Source organism: Haliaeetus leucocephalus, unplaced genomic scaffold, assembly GCF_000737465.1.
Source record: "Haliaeetus leucocephalus isolate CR32 unplaced genomic scaffold, Haliaeetus_leucocephalus-4.0 Scaffold2, whole genome shotgun sequence".
Lineage (NCBI taxonomy): Eukaryota > Metazoa > Chordata > Aves > Accipitriformes > Accipitridae > Haliaeetus > Haliaeetus leucocephalus.
Window position 1 is genome coordinate 421,048 of NW_010972438.1, and position 22,473 is coordinate 443,520.

The window sequence follows — 22,473 nt, forward strand, 5'->3', positions numbered from 1 at the left end:
TTGATTGTGGTTTCTGCTGAGCCAGAGTGATGTTGCATAGTATGCTAGAAGTCTTTATTTTGTATTTTACCATGTCAGGAAGAAGGAAGATAGTTTTTTATATGCAGATTTCTAACAGGTTAATGAAAAAAAAATACTAAAACCATTTAAAGATCATCATCCATTTACTAATCAGGTATATTACATCTTAGGCTGTGTCTAAAATTGGAACTGGACTATGAATGCTCAAATATTAAATTTGGTGCCCTTTGAGGAAAACCAGAGCTGTGAAAGTAGATATGCACAGAATGAATGACATTGTAAAGATGCTTTTTGCACTGTCCTGTATACAATGGTGGCTGTAGTGTGGCTCATGGGACACTAGTGGCAGCCTGTTGTGGTTTCTTGGAGACAGGGAATAGCAGCATAAGATGCCCTCAAAACTAAGTGCTGTTTCTTGTCAGCAGCCAGGTGCTTCAAGCCCAGTTTGCTATCACCTCCTGGTAAGAAAAGGAGTAGTCTCTGGAGGCATACCTTCTTCTGTTTGCAAACACAGCTTGGGAGTTACTCCTGGATAAATGTTACTCTTGGATCAGTGCAGCCAGTGAGATAGGAGAAGGTGGGATTTGGCTCTCACAGCTGCAGGTGTTGGACCATTTTACCTAACAAAAATGCCCAGTGAAGGTGAAGAGTAGAAAATCTGTTACAAGGAAATTTTTGTGGCTTGTGGTGAGGATATGAGAGTTCTGTAGACTTGAAGAATAAGCAGAGGAGCTGTTCAGAGTGTCAGTGTTAAACTCTGGAGCACTGGTCAGAGCTAGGACAGAGTATTACCCTGACAATGATAGTAGGTGCCAGCAGCTCCTTCCTGACCTGTTAGCTGGTGAGAGCGGGTTGAAGGCAGTGGGTCTGTTCAGGACCAATCTCTGGAGCTCAGTGTCTCTTCCCACATCCCCTCATTCACCACCACCAAGAGAAAGTGTCCCAAAGTTTAGAACTGATTGCCACGAATGATCAAATACAGCTGTTAGGGATGAGCAGAAAGGCCACCAGTCCTGTCGTTGGACAATGTTTACCTTTGGCCAGCTTGGTGCAGCACTAGTGCCCGCAGGCTGCGGAGCACCTGGGCTCCCGACATGTCGGCAGTGCCAGCTGCCCGGCGCGGGGCCCGTGGGGCCCTCCCAGTGAAACACAGCACCACGCTGTGCTCAGCGGGGCACATTGGCTCCCCGGTTAGGTGGCCTGTCATGATTGGCCATTGATAATAGCAGAGCAAAAATAATTGTGCTGTTACACACCTGCAGGTTTATGAGCAAATTCTAAGCAATATCCTAAAGGGATAGGGGGTTTTATTTCCCAGTACAACGACTCGTACCTTAGTGGCGTAACATGTAAATGTTCATTGTTCCAGGATTTTTCTCGTTATGGGGTGTTGACACAGAGGTGGGCGCGATAGCGGAATGGCTGGGCGTGCTGGCGGGGTGCCGGGCCGGGCTCCAGAAGCTTCTCTGGCGCGGGTGCGCGAGGGGCCGGCAGCAGGCAGCCATGCAGTGCCCCAGGCTCGCCCTAGTCCTGTACCTTTCTTTGAGGGGAACTGAGGCCCTCTCTTCCAGGGCCGCCTTCTCTCTGAAGACCTGTCCCTTGCTGTTCCCCCAGCAGCTGGTGGAAAAGGCACACAAGCCCAGAGCAGTCCCTTCTTACTGTAGGTGACAGGTCTGCCAAAGTTTGACTTTTTGTTCCCCTTGCTTCCCCTCATGGCTAGAAGTGCAGTGTATCCTGGATAGCCATGAAGCAGCAGCAGTGAGTGAACCCCCCGACTGCTAATTCTGGGCTGAGGTGCAGGTGATCATCTTGGATTTGTCAGTTTTTCCTGTACCTGGGAAAATTGCAAGGAATGGAGGCTGAGGACAGGTGACTTTCTTCCCCTTCTTGAAGGGTGTCAAAGGCTGCCTCCATACTGTCAGTGCACAGAGCACTGTAGCCCCCGGGCCAGTCGCTGGGGACTGACCCGTGCCAGTGTCCAAGCACAAGCTAGTTCACACAGCTAAGGGCTAATGTCCTTTGGAGAGATTAGCCACATTGCAGCACTGTGCCAGGGCTGCCCCTCGGCTCCCTCTGGCACCCTGTTGCCCTTGCTATTTTTGTGTGCCTTCTGAGATGACGTGCTAAGAGCCGTCTCGAGTATGCAGCGTAATAGTGGGGGAGTGTGTCAGGTACACTGGGAAGTGATGTGAGGGACTGAGCGTGGAGACCTGCTAGGCAACGTCAAAGGGCTGACCCAGGCAGTGACTGGCCAGAGCAGACCTTGGTCAATGTGACTCCAGATCTCCGGATGTTTTTCTCAGAGGAACCGTTTGGCCTCCTCAGGAGTGCAGCAACAGGTGTGTAAGTGTAGACCATGGGGAAAATAGTGCCTGTACCTAGACAGGATCGGGCTCTACTGACAGCACGGATGCACTGAGAGGATGGACAATTGGTTTCTCATGAGGAAGAAAAAAGAAAGTCAGTCAGCCATTTCCATTCAAGACCAGCAAACTTCTGACTTGATCTTATACAGCCAAGCTAAAATTTTATTTTGCACCAAGATGTCCTTTGCTTTAATGAGATTTAATGCAATTTTGTATGTCTTTCAGATGGAAGTCTTTAAAGTTCCATTCAATGTTTGGAAGTGGAGCTTAATCAGTACTAATAAATCAGCGTTAAGTGGGGTTTTGGATCATCGCGTGAACAACTGGAATAGACAAGCTCAGCAATAACTTTTAAAAATCTCTCCGCACTAGGTTATAAATATTGAGAAGTCCTTTTCTAAATAGACATCATTTTAACCATGTATGCAAATCTGGTCTAGTAGCAATTTCGCAGACAGCAACCAGTTTTCTCTCATTGTTACTGTGGGAAAGTTGATTTGATGCAGCAGTAATCAGGCGAATGCCCTTGGAAAATGTCCTTGATGTTGATAGCCTCCTGAAGGATGATCTGCCTATTCATACACAAGTTTGCTCTCTAATCTAGTTCATGGAGCCATCTGCTGGCTAATAACAACTCCAGCTATGGACTGTTGTTTGGTAGTACTTCAGTTTTGAGCTGCATCATCACAGCCAGCTGTGGTCTCTTTGTCGAGATTCAGAGTGTTGGTATTGTGTACTAAACTGGTTATAAAAAGCACCATCAATATGGCCGCACTTCACATCACGGCTACAGGGTGCAATATTTATGGACTAACCTTTCTCTCTCTCTCGTTATTAAGTGCTAGTAGAAACATTTTGAATACTTCTGGAAACGTGTGTGGGAAAAGGAAGGGCTGTTTTTCTTATGGTGATTAAAACTGGGCCAAGAAACTGCAAACAGTAACAAGGAAAGCAAGTCCTATACAGAGCATTCTTTGAGTGAAATCTAAAAAAAAGACAATATAGTCAAAACTAACTTTATCCCAGTGGGTGTGTACAGAGGAGGGGAACTCCAGTTCTGTGCAGTGACTTTGAAGTCTAGGAGCTTAAATTAGAAGGTAAATGTTAAATAATGCATCAGCTTAAAGTGCTTCTGATCCAAATGGTACCTTATACCATTAGGTTATTGCAGCTTTTATAATCGCACGCAGTTTTATAATTTGTATATGCCAGCAAGAACATTAAGGTGGCTTTAGCCCTTGTCCCTGGGCAGTGAGCGTGGGAATAGACTGTTGGTTTTCAGTTTTGGGGGTTAATATGGATCAAGCTCAGATATCTGTGATTAGGTCTTGCAGCTGTGCAGAAACTTACTAATCACCACATAATTAAACAGAAAGCCTCAGGCAAGATGCCTCATATCACTGAGATTATTGATCCAGGAGTAGCATTTGATTATTAACTTTTCACTGGCTATATAAAGTTCTGGTCAATAAAGGCAAATCTTGTGGCTTTGAATTTTCAGTAATCTGTGTTCATTTTAAGGCTTTATGGTAGCAAGTCGTTTAACTTTTCCACCTGTTTACTTAAGCAAAATACTGTAAATTAATTTACTGAGCACAACAAATGAGGTCCCTTTCTCTTTCCTATTTTTCTTTCCTCTTCTGTATTTTACGAGGCTGATATTTTCAGTGTGGCTAAGATCCCTTTACCCCAAGTACAAGGAAAACTGTACTCAGAAAACTAGGATGTGAAAATAAGCCATGATTCAACCCTAATAGATGATAGCCATGGTAGAGGCTGTAAGACAGGAAAACTTTGCTGTTCATCATTGTGTCATGCAGCACTTCCCAAACCGAGGTGAAACATTTTAAAGAGATGAATCATGTGTCTATTGCAGCTCCCAGCGTTAAGGATCCCATTTACCTTGACTTAGAAAAACTCACAAGAGTGAACCATTCTTCAGGAGCAAGCTAATGAAAAGGGAAGGAGGGTGACATTTTTTGTTGATGGATTCAAGTGCCATATCAAGAATAGATTTTGCAGCGATAGTAAGAGGTGCAAGATAGTTCCTGAAGATCCATATTTCTAGGGAGCCCGTGTTTTGGTTAAGGAGTTAAAATTACTTGAGCATCTTCGTGCCTGCTGTCTGAACAGAGTCCTTTGGAGCTGAAGTGATCTTTAAGTATGCTGTAAAGCAGGTGTTTTGTACTCCTTTTATAAAAATACAGTCATTTAGGATTTATCAAAGGGGGGATTTCCTAGTTTAGTTAGAAGAAAGCTGAGCTTGTTGCGTTTCAAGCAGATCAGGAGAATTATGAATTCTTTGGACTTAGGAAGAATGTTTTCTTTCTGAAGTCCTGAAAATGAGTTGACTGATGTTGAGTGCACAGTTCAAGTTGAACTCTGGCAATGTTTGCTGATTTTGATGAGCTTTGTTTTTAGTCCCTATGCTCCATGCTTAGTTGCTGACACATATATCTTTAGTTAAACTGGCAGAAAAAACACACTAGACAATACAGATTATTAATTTGAAAACTATGACAATGTTTGCAATAATTTTATTATTTTACAACTGCAAGTGGACAAAACTAATGTATGCACTGTATAGTTCACATGTATGCTGATAAATACTTATATTATGTTTAGCCTGGATATGAAAAAATATTTACAGTGTACAGTCAGGCACAAAAAGTACATGAGGAAGAAATTGATTTAACTTAAAAAGCTATGACTCCTGTGAGTATCCAAAGTTATGAAAACTAAAACCTAACATACCCATCCATGCATAAGCTGCTGTTTAAAATGTGTTGGCTGCAAAGCAAGTCCTTCTGTCTTAAGGTTTTAATAAACAATTGTTCCTTTGCTTCTCCCCTTCCTTCCTTCTCCTCGTGTATGCATATAAGTGCACACACTTCCCTTCCTTCATTACTATGCATATATACATACATACGTACGTACACACACCCCCTTGCTTTCCACTTGCTCATCTCCTTCTGACCCTGCATGCAGGTGATGACTAGTTAATTGTCTGGAACTCGTTGCACACGGGGCAGTCATTGTGTAGTGTTTCCCCGTGGACTGTGCTTCCTCCGGTGGCCAGCCTTCTGCCTTCAGCTACATCTCTCTGCTCCTTTATCCTGCGCAACTCTCTAATTCCACTTTCCTTGGAGGGGAGGGCTGAAGCTGCATCATCCATATGTAAATGTCTGATTTGCGCTTACATTTAGAAGAGATTCTCTATCTGAAGTGTTAGTCTTGAAACTATTGGGAGTGACACAGTGACAGAAGCAGGTTCCTCAGGTGGCTTTTTATAATTAACATGCATGATTTGTGAGCTGTGCACCCGTTCAAGTGCCCTCTTTGAGGACAGTCAGAGGTGGAAATTTTTCCCTCTTTGTAACTACACTTGGAAGTGTGAAAAACTTCCAGATGTGTAAAGAGACAGAAGGAGCCCTTGCATACCTGGAAGTTGATGAGTTTTTCTTGGTCTAACCCCATTTTTGGTAAGACCTGTTTTATACATACAGTTTTGCTTGAGTGTGTTTGCCCTGCATTTGTGTCTGTATATGGAGTTGAAAGAGTCCGTCACCTGTGAGAGTCTTCTAGCCTGTTCTGACATTTGTGATTGGTTTTGTCTGCATTTGATGCAGAAAAAGAGATTAAATTATTTGGGCATGACAGAAGGATGAGCTTGATTCCCCCCCCCCCCCCCATGTTGGTCATGTGATATCTCTAGATGGCTAATCTAATATTTGTAATTTGATGTGCTGATACCAAATACTGGCACTTTAACACCTTGTAGTTCGGTTCATACCACTTGCTTGGCTTTCCAGCTCTCCTACCTCTTACCTGTCATCCTTCCCTTGGAAAACCTGATTCAGAAGGTTCAAAACAGATCTTGATTTCAGGAGCCTTGCAGTTTTCCTGTACCCAGAAAGAGAGAGTGAAAGGGACGGATACTCCACCTTATTCTCCTTTTATTGAAGTGCTGTGTGCAAGTGCTAGGTTGGCCTCTTAGTAATCCTTCCTGAATCACTAAAGAAGCAGGACCTGTACAAGTATAAAGCCTGTGTCTGAATGGGTATTCCAAACCCAGGATATTAATTAATGACTAGTTTCAGTACTGGATTAAAAAAAAAACAACCAAAACCCAAACAAAAAACAGACTATCATTCACTTTGCAACAGATTACTGAAGCTTGTGGTTTGTACTTGCTGCATTCAGAACTCTGCCTCTATTTCTCCAAATGTTCCTCTCCGATTTTACATAGATTTGTATTAAATGGAGTGGTCCAGTTTCTGCGACATGAGAAGGCTATGCCAGGATAAGCTCTGATAAGGGTATGGTTTTAGCACTAGCATGCAGGGTTTGAGCATGTGCTTGCTTTTCCCACTTACTTTATTGTGTATCAGTTGTACCTGGTATTCCAGTGTCTTTATGTGCAGTGGTCTCAAAAGTGACTAATGGAGTTTAGAAATCTGAACCATAAAGCTTTAGAAACAGCAATGTCCAAAGCATGACAGGACAAAGTTCACATCAGCTGGCAAACTGGATCTGATTTTTCTCTAAAACATGCCCACAGCACTGGGGGCCACCTGAAGTCCTGTCAAGGGCACACTTGCTGCACTGGCAGTACTGGCGTTCACCTGCGCTCTCCCAGACACGCGGTTTCCAGGGCAGGTGGGTTAATCCTGCAGCAGGACTGAGTGCGGGGTCCTGGGGGGAGGCAGGGACAGCTGTCCTGTGCCTGGCTGTGCCCCTGCGGTGCCCAGCCCCAACCTGCGCCCTTCGCTCCTCCTTTCTGTTGAGGACTTGGAGCCAAATCAAGGGTTTCCTGCTATGGTGCTGGCCCAGTTTCCTTCTGGTAATTATAGTCTGCCTTTTTAGACTCCTCTGCCATTTCAGTTTCAGGGTTTTGTCTAACTGTTAATCTTGTGTCCTCATTTTCCCAATTTCACTGATGCAGACTGTACTGTTCAGTTGTTGCTATGAGGAGCTTGCTAACGCTGGCTTCTCTTCCCATCAGTTGGATCTACACGTCAGGTATTCAAAAGAGGCGTTTCACATATGGAATACTGTAGATGAGGGAGAGGGCATGGAGGTCACCTTTTCTCCACAGTCCAAGCACCACTTTAGGGAACAGCACAGTGAAGGAATGCTCACAACTCAGTTCTTGACTTTTTCACCAGTTTCTCACTGTCTTGCTTCATATTTCACATTACTTAAATATTTGGCAGCATTCAGATTTCCCCAAATATATGGCTCTAGCCTCTGCTGTATTTTTTCCCAAAACTTTTTGGTTTTAAGGGGTCTTGGAAAGAGTTCTCATCTTGTTATAGAGGTCATATGAGCATCTAATCTGCATAAGTTTTTAAGCTGCATCAAAGCTCATTTTCTCCCCCCCCCCCCCCCCCCACCCCCCCTCTCTCCAGTTTTACTAAGTAACTTCAGGAAAGAAATGCTGTAGAATGCAAATGAGCTACCCATCGCTGCACCTCCCTTGCTGCTGATGCAGCTGGGGGTCTTGCTGGCAGAGGCCCTGGGAAGGTGCGGGAGACTGCCTGGAGCAGCGAAGGGCTGCGTGCCAGCGTGGGTGCTCGGTGCCCCCATGCCCTCCCTGCCGTTCTCAGTGCCGTCTCGATTTATGAGGCTTTTTCTATTCTTGGCTTGGACACCTGAGAACATCTGTGTCCCCCCACATTACTGAGGCTTGATCCCATCATATGGCTTCTGCTGTGGTAGTCGTCGTGTTCTGCTGTGCGAGGCTTTCAGAGAGCCGAGGCAAGGGTGGCAGCCCCACGGGAATCATTGCTGCAGTGAGACTTGCACAGGCTCGCTGCTAGGTTGCAACTTGCCGGAGTGGTTTGGATTTCGTTTGCATGGAAAAATAGCTGTGGATGCTCTTTTTATGATGTTTCTGTTTCTTCGTGGGTATAGCAGTCTACTTTTAACAGCACAGAACATCAGTGCACTGTTGCCGCACTTTGGGAGCGTAACAAAACTTACTGAAGAAAACATGCATTCCTCTTTGATGAGGAATGAAACTGATTTCTCTTAATGGAGGTGATATTCAGCCTGGTAGGTTGGTTTTGGTTTTACTGTTCTGTAAAGCTTGGGAAGGCTCTGTGATTATATTAAATAGACTAATGAGCATATTTTCATGTATTTTCATGGATTTGTTTGTTGCTGCATACGGTGACAGATCTGTCTGAATAGTAGTAGAATTCCTGTGAATCAAACTGAGTTGTACCCAACATAAACTGCTTCCTAAATAAGGGTAATGATGTTCTTTCTGCACAAGAAATTTCACCTCCCTTCCCTTTCACCTCTGTTAGACAGGATCTACTATCATTCCTAGATAAAAGGTCTTAGAAATCTGGAGGTTTCTCAGTATAGGTACTGTTTTTCGAGAGTGAAATCTGTCATACGAATGTAAAACAGTTCCTTGAAAAAGTGAATCATGACCCTTTTTTTTCTTTTTTAATTTCTTGTCATTGTGTTAGATTCTGATTCCAAATCTAGCATGTGCCCTGAACTTGCACAAGTATAGAAATTGTTTCAGTTTCTGTATTTAGCCTGGACAGGTTTTTTTAGTGGAGATTTCTCACTAGACTCTTGCAACAGGGTGAATGCCTTTTGGCCTGGTTCTTGCTTCTAGTTGGTCTGGAGCACTGATAAAGTCAGAAGTTATCTGGCAGACATGCAGTGCAATGCAGCCTTGTGCAATGCAGTGCAGTGCATTGTTGTAAAACTCTTCTGCATGCCCTGGATGACTGGCTGATTTCAAAGGTTTTGCAGATGTGGGGTGGGATCCTCATTGGGTATAGGTCAGTGACTAATACCAACATTTCTTTTTAAAACCCTTCTTTACAACAGCTTTGCTAGATTGAATTCTGTATGCCATTGGTTAGAGCAGTGCTTCCATCATCAGAGAATCTCAATGTCTAATATTCCCATAAGGTAATCAATTTTTAGAGACCCTCTTGCCATTTAACCCTGAGAATACCCACAGAGAAATGGTAATACAAATGTCAGTTGAATTAGATTTCTTGTAATTTCTGGTTTTTGGAATCATTTTCATGGCTCCACAGTGCAGTTTTGAACACATGGTAATATGGTAAGTTACATTGTTTTCATTTTCATTCATGTTCTGTGCAGGCTTCTGCTTCAGTTACTGCAGTAGTGCTTCCTGGGATCTGTTTACCTAACGCGCAGACCTGCTGAACAAGGAATGGCTTTGAGGCAACTTACGTTGTAGCAATGCATTACAGAATGGGACTACAAGCAGATGTTACTGATACAGCAATGCTGGTACTTGTTGCTGCATGTTCGTGCTAGGCAAAATGACAGTAAGCTCTGCACTGCAGAACCCAGATCTATACCAGAGACTGGTGCAACATATTACAATTTGGTGACTGTGTGCAGCCCAGTTGCAGAATTGCACCATGTACTGTTTTGATTGCCACCTTCCTTTTTCCTTTCCCTTCATCCTTTGCTCTTCGTGTCCTGTTCTCTAACATCACAAAATGCTTTTGTGGATGTATCTTTCAGTATCTCCACACCAACATGGCTTGTCTTCTGCATGAATCAGACTTTATTGTTCTTTTTGTATGTAATGTTTTCATTCTCAATTCCTGTTCTAAATGACCCTTACAATATACTTGCTTTTTCATCATACTGCTTTTCCAGAAATGCCATCTGACATAGCAGTATAATTTAAGACAATGGGGGTTTTAGCTGTTTTTCCTCTAACCCTAGTTCCTACAGAACACATTGTCAGGTTTTAACAACCCTTTTTTTTCTTTTCTCCTAATGAAAACTGAATTTTGCTCTTAGTAATATTTTCTTCCATGTTGCCCATGTTTTGAGTCAGTCAAGAGTTTTCTCTTCTGTTACATTGTAGAAATTTGTATTATATGAATTAACATTTCAGTGCAGAATTTCTTCACATTACCTGTGCATTACTGCAGGTTAAGAGAATGATTTAAAAAAAAAAAAAACAACCCCAAACCTACCAAACCCAACCACTGTAATGTTTGTCAGAGCCTCTAAGAATCATCTGGCTCAAAGGGACAGACAGAAAGAAAACATGGAAGGTTATGTCCTTGTATCTGTGCTGGCTGCAAACATGCTTCATGGCTAACACAGTAGGAAACTTCTAAAAGCTCACTTTCGTTCTGTTGTTTTTGCCGGTTCCTGGTATTTGAGCCTTGGGAGCACCTTGCATACTCTGAATTAATGGTTCTGAAGATCTCAAACTTAGATTGTATGTAGCTTGGCTTTGTGATCATCTATCTCTATCCTAGTGAATAATAATATTTGCTACAAACAGGAAACATCAGTGAGACAGAGGAGAAGAGCAAGGGGAGAAGCAGCCATGAGGTGAGGGTGGCTTTTTAAAAATTAGTCTGAAGGAATAGGGCTTGATGGCTTTAGGTGCTGTCAGAGCTGTCACAAACAGGGTGATGACCCTTTGCTTTACATCTTCTAAATATGATAGTAAAATGCCTTTTCTTTGACAAAGAGGTCAAGGGCGGTGGTTAAGAGGTGGTGGTTTCTTCTTGCACCAGTGACAGCTGTGGTTAAAATGTTGTTGCTGGCTCTGTTTTGTACTTGAGTCCTTCTGTGACAATTACTCTCCAATTAGTTTCAGCCTTCCAGGAGATCACATTAATCTTCTGAAAATTTTATTTAGGGATTTTTAAATAGCAGTGTTTCAGTGGTGCTGTAAATAGAGCATATAGTTTATAGGTGGATTTATGTCCTGCTGTGCATCTTTGAATCTCTGTGTTTAATTCCGCTTGAATCTTGCTACCAAGTCCATCATTTTGTGTGGGCCGAGGAATGCATGTCGCCTTGATTCTATTGATTTCCTCCTGCTTTGGCTGTCTGTTACCCTGTACAATTTTTTTTGGCTCAAAGGTGCAGTTTTAAAAATAGTGTCATGCGTTGAACAGGGAATAGAAAGCCCTGCAGCTTTAAATCTCACAGCCCTGGCCCTTTTCTGCTCTGAAGCAGATATTCCCGGCTGGAGGAGAGGTGCATAGCCCGCCTGCGAGCTCCAAGCATAACTGTTGGGTTTGCATCAGCAGCACAGGAGCTCTGCACACAGCGATGCTTGTTTTGGCAGAGGCGTTCTGTTTGTACAGCGAGTGCCCGGAGCCCTCTCAGTCTGGCAGATGGATGGAGCCGGGTAGGCAGTGCGGGAGGCTGCCCGAGCAGTACCGAGCACTGGGGCCAGGGCTGCAGATGGCCACGCGGTGATGTTTATGTGGTGCTGCTGTACCTGCGTGTGCTGTGAAAGGGACTTCTGTGAGCCTGCGAAGGTGAGAAGATTCTGGAGCATCGCTAGAACAGCATTAGTTATCTTATTTGGCTGTTTTATTTAAATCTCCGGTAGAACTTGACCTCGTTTTGTGGCATCAGCCTTGGAAACGCTGCATTTTCCTCCAGGCACTGCTGTTGAATTTCTGTGGTTGGTTTTTTATATAGCTTTTCTTCACTTCGGAAGCTGGGAAGTATGAAAAAGGCTCCTGTCTGAGTGAGTGTTGCAGTCTGTAAATGAGATCAAACGTGGTGCTGCTTTTGGGGGTTTTCTGGTTTTGTTGTTTTGGGGTTTGGCTTGTATGATACTAGCCCCTTCTTTCATTGATCATTGTAAATGCAGCCCAATGTCAGACAGATGTTTGGATTGGTAGCTTTTTTAATGTGACCTCTTGTTTTGCTGTTTTAGCTGTGCAAAATGTGTTCTCAGGAAGTAGCAAACAAACAGCAAAATCCTATTTTTCCTCCAGGTAAAAAAAGAGTAAGAGCGTACTGCTTCCCATGGAGTCGGTGACCTTCAGAAATGAATAAGTACTTTTCTTTGGTTTCATTTAGCTGTGTAGTTAGGCATTGCCCTTTCACAAGTCTGAGTTAACAGCAAGCTCTATTCCCCCCCCCCCCCCCCCCATTATTAAATACTGAACAGAGACAGTAAGGGCTTTGACACTCTGATCTCCGATGCAAAATAGAAGATATTTCTCTTCAAGTTGTTGCAGTTATCTGTCCGGTGCATTGTGGCTCCAATGTTTGGAGAAAAAAGAAATACGGGATCCAGACTTTTTTTTTGCCGTTTGCCCTTGCCGTAGATGAATGCTTGCCTAGGGTTTTTATCATCTGCAGAAGACATGGTTGAGAAATTGCGTAGTGTTCTGTTTGAAGCATATATGTCTAATCACAATTATTTAATAGACTCATTGTTTTCCTTTGGGAAGATCTGGATCTCCTATACTGAGACATGTACTTTTTCTCACTGCATTCATCAGTCTTCATAATAAAAGTGACACACAGGTGGCTCTTGGGAACAGCTCTGTTAGAAATGCAGAGTTGAAGTGGTACAGACCACTGAGGTAGATAGAGGGCAGTAAGAAAGAAGGGGTTTGTTTATGTTCCACATTCCAGGTTGATAGATCTGTATGCTTTGCATCTTGGCATGTGTAACACCAGACTAATACATCACCTCTTGAGAGCTGGAGAGAGAAGTAGTGAGCATAGGATACCATGTTCTGTGCTCTCTAGATCAGATATGGGCACTTCTGCTGTCAGGATAGCCTGAGAAGCTATTTTGTGTTGTGGAGATGCTGCTGCAGTAAGATTTGTCTCTAGATGGAGTTCTGGATGAGGCTTCTTGTTTTTTACAAGAATACTGAAAGCAATATAGTGATTTCAGTATTCAGTTATTTCAGTGTTTCCTATGGATTTCTAGACAAGTGCCCTGTTGCCTTACTTTGCTGGGTATTCGTCATCCCTTGAACTCACCTTTCTCTTTGATGTCTCATTGCTTAGTGTTTTCTTCTTCCAGGTTTCTAAAGGCACACATGCCGTGTGTCTGCAGGCCTGGGGAGTGTGCTTGTTCTTGTGCTGTAGTGACTGCCCTTGCCTACATTGCTTCTCCTTGTCCTTGACAAGCTAAGTTTGCCACTTCAAACAATCTTATGGATTTAGCTGGCACTAATGTAGGAGCACCCTGCAGCACTTGGGGCTAAACAGCAAGCTACATTTGAACAGGAAAGGAATCTCTGAAGCCAGCTCTATTGCATAGTTTTCTGGCAAGTGTAATATCAGCTGATGTACTAGGTGTATGTTACATTATAAAGGCTTCAAATAAGGGAACAATATGTCAAGAAATGCTATATAGGAATGACAAATATGTTCACAGGAAACATGAATCTTGCTGTTTTGAAATACTTATCTTTTTGTATAAACTGTTGATTAGATCAACTGCTTCCAGAATGAATTTTGGTTACATTCACACTCTGTGTTGTACCTGCAGAAAATACTACAACTAAAAATAAATAAAAAGTTAAGTAAGTGCAGAAGTGCCGTTGCTGTGCTCATGTACAGGAGCCCTTTAGACTAAATACTTGGAGATGACTTGCGTGTTAAACTTCAACAGAGAAACATCTCCTGAAAAAGGGGGGAAATCCTTGCTCTCGCATGTGGCTATTCTGTGCAGAGCGATCATGCAGAGATGCTTGTTCTCCCAGACTCTGGACCCAGTTTGCTCTGTTGCTCTGCAAGTCAAATTTAACTTGCAATCTGAAAATTAAACTCTGTTCTTTACAAATGAATATGTAAGATGCAATAATGATCTATATTTATCAGATAGCACTTGAAGCATTAAACAAAAACCAAACTACTCTCTAGGAAGTGTTAACAATAATTTTGTCTCTAAGGTAATGAGATGTGATTCAGATGTACTTGGGAAAACAGAATGAGTTTAAAAAAAAAAAAATCCAAGAAAAAACCCCTGCAAAAAACCCCTGTCATTTTACATAGTCGCTTTCTGATAAAAGCTTATATCAACTTGTTTCCAAATCCACCCTCTCCTCCCAGTTCCTATACTTAATTTTTGTTTAGCTTTACCTCATTTCCTATCCTTATTATTGTAACTTCTGGACTGATTGGCAGTCCGTCCTTGATTAAAAGTCTGCAGCTGCTAAAATAAACATCCATGAATGTTATTTTGGCCATATCTTTTGCTGTGTCATCCTTTTTCGTCTCAAAAATCAAGTGCCTGCAAGCCCTTGTGTATAATTCAGTTTTCCTATCTTTCCATTCAGATTGTTGCATTCATTCCCTTGGACTTGCTGTACCCATAATGTTGGTGTTACTGCCCCATTTATTCAACCAGCACCGCTGATTTTCTTCTTGACTAGTCTGTAGCTTTCGAAAACCATTACTGAATTGGACCACCAAGCCTTACTCTTTTGCATTCAAAAATATCTTTTCTCAAGATTTCAGAAGTTTGAGGTCAAGAAGGCAAGGTCTTTGGCAGCAGTTGGGTTTTTAAAAAGAATTAAAGGGTCCATAGCCATCATCTTCAAGGGAGATGTTACACTGCGTTTTGTCAGTCCCCTTCTGTCTCCAGCATGTAAATAAATACTTGCAGGCAGAGCTGGTGCCTGATCCTGTGTGTCTCCATCCCATTTGAGGAAACAGCTTGTGTAATGTTCTTTGCCTCAGCCCACCATTCCTGGCTGATGGGCAGTCAGGGATGCATGTGTGTGAACCGCAGGTGGGAAAGGTGTTAAGTCAGCTTTGTAGCTTCAGTTACCTCCTAACCAGTTAGTAAGTTGATAGCATTTGCTTCCTGAGAGGCATGGTGCTCCAGGCAAGTAGATGCAAATGGGAAACGTGTAAAGCCCGCTGAGCTCTGCCGCACTGGAAGCGCTGTGCTGCAGGGAACGCCCATGACCAGCAATTGTACTGTACTAACAGAGACTTTCCTGAAGCTCCCCTCTGGAGTAGGTTAAGTTGGTTGTGATGGATGCTGTGTGCCATTCTTTCTGATACAGCAAGTACGATGTCACGTGGCAGCAGCATCTTCCACTGTTTCCCTGCCCCCAGTGACTGCTGAAGTTGAAATAGCGGTCTCCTTCAGGGATTTCTGCTGCTGACAGATAGGAGGACAATACAGCTGGTTGCTTTATAGCTAAACTCTGTTTCTGACACTTGAAGCAGCATATGAAGTCACATCTCCATTTCACATTGAATTAGGTGACAAGGCCATGGGAGAGTCACGCTGCAGCTGGCTTTACCAGATACCAAGTTGTGGACGAGGGTTTGTATGTGTACCTTGGGCCATAGCTTGATGTATGTTCTTTCTGGCTCCAGCACCACCTTAAGCTGTCCCAGGTCACTTCTCCCTCCTGTAGTGTTCCTGCAGTCCTGCTGGTACTCAGCGTGTGGATCCTTATGGTGAACCAGGTTTGGGAACCTAGTAAGACTAAAAACGTCTCCAAGTTCCTTATCGCTGGGTCCGTCCCCAGGTTAGCTGGCATCTCAGCCCCATGGGGAGTTTTTGTTCTTTCTGTCCCCCTCCTATGCTAATACAAAGTTAGGCAAGGAGCTGCTTAACTTGGCACCCACACCAAAGAAAGGGAATGCTAAATTGTAGGCAAGTCTCTGAAGCATCTTGTAAAGTGTTGCTCTGTTGCGGTTGCTGACTAGCCCTTCTGTCCCTTCTTAGGTATCTGCTATCTCTTCCCCTTTCTGCAGAGTGAGGACACGCTGGCCGTGTGGGAATGCTGGGACCCATGTGCATGGCTCTGAGTTGGCAGATGTAACATGAGTGCACACGTGCTGTAGTAATCATTGCTCATGATTGTTTAATTACTGTGAGTAAGGTATAAAGCCATTTCCTCTTGGTGTTGGTTCCCTGCTCTAGCTGTTATCTTAGGCAGGCAAAGGGATTGTACTAGAATTTTTTTATTATTATTTTTTTCAGGGTCACTTTTCATTTTTGTTTTCTCATGGTGTTTTTTTCCATAATCAGGATGATCTTCCTACCATTTTGAGGGTTAATTGCCCTTAGGCAAGAGCTGTTTGTCTCTTTTAGAAACCCCAATTATAATCTAACCAATGAGCTGTACTATGAAAAACACACAGCAAGACTTCCTTGAGCAGTCCATCTGTGTGTATGCTTTCCTTAGCCAGTTTTGGTTTTGATTTGGATTCAGGAGCGTAATAGGGGCAGCTCAAAACAGTTGCTGGCAATGATGACCGGCAGTTTCTGTGGGTAAGTAGATGCAAGCCTGTTAAAATGCAAAGCTGCTATAGTTTCTGAAGATTCAATCGGCCAATAAAATTTTGCAGGATAACCGCACAGTGTGTCATGAAGAATCACACTGGACCTGTTCTTTGTTTTTCTTTTGTATTCTTCTTGGCGGTAAAGCTAAGGTAGATGTTACGTAGTGCAGGAGCATGTATGCGCAATGGGCACTTGCTGAGGGAAGGTGGAAGGTGGATTCTTAAATGAATCCACACGTGAGTGGACAGTTGTGTTTGTAGGGATGGTTCAGTGCAGCAGTATTTGGATCTTCTGTCTGTATTTAATCAAGAGGTGAATGAACAGAAATCTTTTCCTTACATATGCTATTACACAAGATTTGCAATGACATAAACATGCAATTTGAAATAAATAGTGAACCAAAGAGTTGGTAGTATCAAATGTGTGGCAGTGTTGCAGCACACAGATAGATGAAAAGGGTTACAGGTCCAAGTTTTCATTACAGACATCCACAAATGTAATATGTGGGTGTGGAATCTCTGTTCTTGGAGATGCTCAAAAGCTGCCTGGACATGGTCCTGGGCAGCTGGCTCTAGGTGGCCCTGCCTGAGCAGGGGGGTTGGACCAGATACCTCCAGAGGTCCCTTCCAACATCAACCAGTCTGTGATTCTGTAACATCCTTTAAAAAGCAAAGCATTAGAAAAAGCTCTCTCAACTGCAGGTCATAAATAGCTTATTGCATCACCCAGGTAGGTCAGGCAGAGTAATCTGTATTACTTTTTTTGTTTACTTTGGGCCCCACGATACATTTTGCAATATGCTATGTCTTTATCAGATCCAGTAGGGACACTACAGGCTGTCTGCTCACGGGACAGACGGTAGGGTTGATACCACCTTGACTCAGATGTTTAAAGAGCCATGTGCTGCAGGTGTCATGCAGGGAGGTGACCTCTGGCTGTCAATCGCATTTAATTGAATATGCTGAAGATACCTCATAGTAATTTGTGATGTTTAAACATCTCTTCATTGTACCTCACAGGGATTCTGTGTATGGGTTCATACAAGTGTGCATTTAGATGGTTTAATGCAGATCTGTAATGATACAGTACGTTTTTTGCACTGTACAAATACTGAAGGGGAGAGAAATGAGGAAAAATACGGGGCCAAATGAGAAATTACAGTGTAATTACAAGACACTGAGCCTAACGGCCCTACCTTTGTATCGAGAGTTGTGATTTTTCTGCAGCCATAGGTTGTTGGGCTCTCAGTTTCATACCTCTTAAAAAGACAGCTCCTCTTGAAGTGCAGGACTGGTGGAACTAATGTGAATTTGGGGTTGTTACTAATTCAGTGGAAACTGCAGCAGTATCCATCCAAAAGATTGATTCTGCTTCATGTGACTCATGGTTTGTTGAACAGATGTTTGTGTACTAGTGCTTTAAGTCACCCCTGCATGAAAGCAGTAAAAGGTATTCTCCTTAAGCCTCCTTTGACTCCTCAAAATAATAAATATTGCCAAGAACATGTGGGTATGGAAACAAGAAAATAAAAGGTAAATTTGAGACTCATGCATATTAAGTAATCTCAAGTTCTTTTTCTACAGCTCTCTTCCTACTCACAGAATTTCTTGAATCTAAAGAGACTTGATCCTGAACATTGTCAGGATACACTTTCTCTAAATCTTTACTTAGTACAGTTTGCCATCTTTTTGCTTTTAGAGGGAAATATAATATACAGTATTCCATGTCGACAAATATACAGGAATAAGTCCATTGGAAATGTGAGAATTTACCAAGGTCCATTCACCCAGCTATAGTTTGCAGCAAAGCAAGTAAAAAAAATCCTTTTCCTTGGCATTTGGTTTCTCCATCAGCAGCAGACCATAGGCAACTGGTCAAGTAAAATATTTTCCAAAATAATTTTGATCTTATCTTTATAGTAGTACTGTCCATTTTCAAACCCCACTTTTTTTTGTGGGTTTTGGTTGGTCTTTGCTTTGTTTTCTGCAAAGAACTTTCTCAAGCACTTCTATTTTTCACTGTTTTGTTTATTTGCCTTAATTTGTGGTGCCCCCCCCCCCCCAAATCATATAAAGGTTAAAGAATTCTCAGTCATGGGTTTCTCTAGGTTTGCTTTATTAACAACTCAGAGTTGGGCCACCACCGCAGCGAATGGCAACCCTCCAAAAATTTCTCAGTCTTATATACCTTTTTACCACCCATTATCCTAGTCCAAAGTCTTTGTAATTTTCCAGTTGATCTTGGTTCCCATATCGTTATCATTCATCAACTTATCTCATCAATTCTTCTCTTGTTCTGTCCAGTCATCATCCTATGAGTTTCAAAGTCTGTCTTGGGTCAGTCATCTTCTCATCCCCTTTATCTTGAAGTCTCATACCTACACAATTCTGAGAAAATGTCTCTGGTTGTTCCATTAACTATTTCATATTTATCTTTGTAAGTTCTACATATTTTAATCACTCCCCAGCTAAGCACCTGTATCTTGCTGATTTCTCATCTTTTGTTTGATCTGTCTCTACTGATTAACTTGACTGAGTTTTAATCTGGTCCTGGATTGGGACTATACAGGGGGGCAGGCTGAAAACGCTGTTCATGACCTGTTGAGCAGCTCTGTTGCCATTAATAACCTTAACCCATTCTATATTAATTTCTAACAGTCTTATAGTCCTAAATTTTCCAAAATCTTCTACAAAAGGTATCTTAAAATAATTTGTCAGTTTGGAATTCAGAGCCACTGCTGAGCAGATGGGGGCAGGAATTAAATAATTCTGTATCCAGCTGAAAGTGTAAGGAGACTTCAGGGCAGTGAAAAGTAATTACCTATATCGAGCATTCAGTTAATAGTTCTAATAAATACAGGGAATGTCCTGGGCATAGAAAGAGCGAGCACTCAGGCCCTCACTTTGTGTCTCGGATCAGAGAGGGCACTCGGTGTACCCCTGTGTCTCTGAGGGCTCGGGATGTGCTGGTTGGCAGGATGCATGCTCCGCAGCATGGAGCTGGTCCCAGCCTCACAGGGGTCCAATGGAGTGGGGGGCTGACAGGTGCCCGTGTTGCTGCAACTCTGCAGACGTGGTCAGACATGAAGGACTCTCCTTTTTTCTGCCCTCTAATTTGTATTCCCCGCAAGGTGTTACTTAGACATCTTATTTACTAATGAACTAACTGTCTTGTGTCTGTCATCAGAGTCCGCAGGTCTCCAGTCCTGCGTGTGCCTGAGGCAGGAGACCATCTGCCCACCCGATGCGAATGGTTGGCCTGAGTTGCCGTGGTCCCTGCACCTGCAGCGCGCTGGCTTGGCCAGCCTCATGCTAACGATGCTGTTAATGAGGCGTATTTCCAAACACAAAGTCTAAAACTTATGACTTTCTATGAGTCTCCGAGATTCTTCTGCCTGTATCGCTTTACTGCCTTCAGCACAGTGGGGAGAAGAAAACAAAACAACTTCTGAATTTTTCCGTGATAAGTTTTTGCTACCACTCAGGGTGCTCAGTCACCAGGAAGCGTGACTAATCCGGGCATCTTGGGCACTGTTAGCTGCCTTCCGGGGCTGCTCTCTGCAGTTTTCATTCTCAGCTCCCTTGTCTCACCTTGCCCTATATATTTTTATTCCAAGTAACATGATGGTTTTCAGTCACATTTTTAAAGCTCCAAATAAGGGAGGAGGAAGCAGGAGCTGAGCAATGTCCTTACAGTAGGCTTGCTCTGAATTTTGCTGTTTGCTTAAGCTAACTGCCCTGCTTGTTTAAAAAAATCAGTCGTCTTGGTGAATGACTCTGTGGTATGTGCATTTACTGAAGTAGTTTTGAAAGAAGGGTGAAACACCTTTAAAGGAACTATTGTTTCATCTTCAGCAACACCAAAAGGCAAAATCATAGGTTCTTTTTGGGTTGTGTGTTGAGGAATAGATACATAGAAATATTTTTACCAGGGGAAAGCCTGACAGTGTTGAAAGTGCTAGGAATTTGGTAGGATCTTGAGGGGGAGAAAGCCTAAGGTCCTCACATGATTTCATTTGGTTCATGGCATAACGCCAAAGCAGTCTTCAGTATACCTCCTGGTAGGAGGTCATGCAAGTCCACTCTATCTGACTGAGTCAATATACTGGAAAATTGTATTGCAGGGGAGATAGACTAATTGAATTGTAATCCCTCTTTTTATACAAGCATTGACCGTTACAGTATTTAAATTACCAGCATCTTTTCAGGACAGATTGCTGGTCATCTTAAATCAAAAAGTCACCAGCTTCTCCCAGGGACCCAGTTTGTGCTGAGTCTTCCCTTTCTAAAGCCTTGTCAGTACGGAGAAAGTACTTAAATTATCTCCATTCTGTTCCAGAATAGCACTTTGTACGGCCGTTTGCTTTTTAGTTGGAAAAAACCACCCTTCTTGTTATTCCACAATAATATCCACACAGCTGGTAATTATAAAGTATTTAATCCCAACATGGTTTATTCTACTATAGCTGTTCTGGTTTATTTTCTGTCACAGGTATAGGAAGATAACCTGAGGAGGTAGGCTGAAGTCAATTGACTTTAAAAGGGGGGAAGAGAAAGTTTCTACAAAATTTTTCTCTCACAAAACTCGTGTCTGAGAGGAATAGTGTACTATTAGTGTAATTTATAGTAATGATACACACACACACACAAATTAGACCCAACTGGGAGTAAATTAAGCCGATAGAAACTCTTTATTGCGAAGTAATGTTGAAGTCCCATTAGTTCTACGACACTGAAATGTGCAAGCTTCAGCTCAGAGCGAATCTGTGCTGTGGAAGAGCTGACAGCCCAATATGATCGACAGTTGTTTGGTTCTGGGATGCGGGGTCAGTCCCACTCTAGCTCACCTTTACCACTGCCCAGTGCAAAAGTATTTGTTTATGAAAAAAAAAGTTATTTCAAATTGCTTTCTGAAAAAATTGCATTAGATTTGTGGCTCTTTCTTTTTTTCATCTGCCATTAATACTGCCTTCCCCTGGAGTAGATGCAGATCATTACAAATGGATTGATGGGGTTCTCTTTGAGAAGCTAGCTTGTTTTGTAAGGCAATTAAGAGGAGTAATAAGATTGTATCAGTGTGTTGAATAGAAAAGTCTACGCTGTGCTGCTTTACGGGTTATGGCAAGTTGGCAAAGCAGTAAATCGAGCTGCGTGCTATTACACGAGGGAACTGTGGACAAGGAACTAAGCAGTTATGCCACAGGGAGGTGGTTGACACCCTCTGGGTCAGGCATGCCCTGCACGCGCACGCAGGGTCTTTGTTTCGTTCTACATGGTACGAAGAAATCAGATCAGTGACAGTCCTAGGAAAATCTTAATGACATAAGAAATTCCAGGAAGAGGTATCTTACCGAACGTGTACTACTTTGAAATAAGCGCATCCCTAGATCTCAGAGACAGCAAACATGATAGCAAACAGGGACCTCAGGGTAAAGCTGCTGGGAAGGAGCCTTGCTGACCCTGCTCGGTGCTCGCCAGTGTTGCAGCCGCACTGCCTGTCTACTGCAGGGTGTTAATTTTGTTGCATTAAGTGTAGAATGTCGAAGCTGGAGAGGGGGATACAGTTAACTCTAACAGCGTGTTTTGTTTTGTGAAGTATGTATTCACAAGACAAATACGGAAACGTGTTCTGCGTCTGGGGAGTAAGTGGTGAGTTAGCTGGTAGCTGTCGCAGTAATCTGGGCTGCTGCCCGGTGTTTAAACTGAGCTGCGGGCTCCGGGGAGAAGCAGCAACACGCCCATTAAAGCTGGTTTGCCCCGAGCGTGGGGCGCCGATCGCGGATCACGGCCCGTTGACCGGAGGGCTGCTGGCGGCCCCTGCCGAGGCCGGCTTTCCGTCGGACAGGGAGGGCACCGGCACCGGGCGGCACGGCCGGGCCCTGCCCTTCGCCACGCTGCGGGCCCTCGTCCGTGGCGGGGGTGGCGTGATGGGGAGGCCCAGCGGTTTGTAACGATCGAGGCTGGAGAGTGCGCGGGGGAGCGGGGGACGAGCCCCCGCCCCGCCCGGCCCTGCCGGGGCGGGGAGGCGCTGCCC

General features: G+C 43.4%; 1 protein-coding gene across 7 annotated transcripts in view; it reads left to right on the forward strand.

Moving 5' to 3' along the window:
• Positions 1-22,473, forward strand: part of TMCC1 (transmembrane and coiled-coil domain family 1) — a 121,675-nt gene that overhangs the window by 86,368 nt on the left and 12,834 nt on the right. The window lies entirely within an intron of this gene.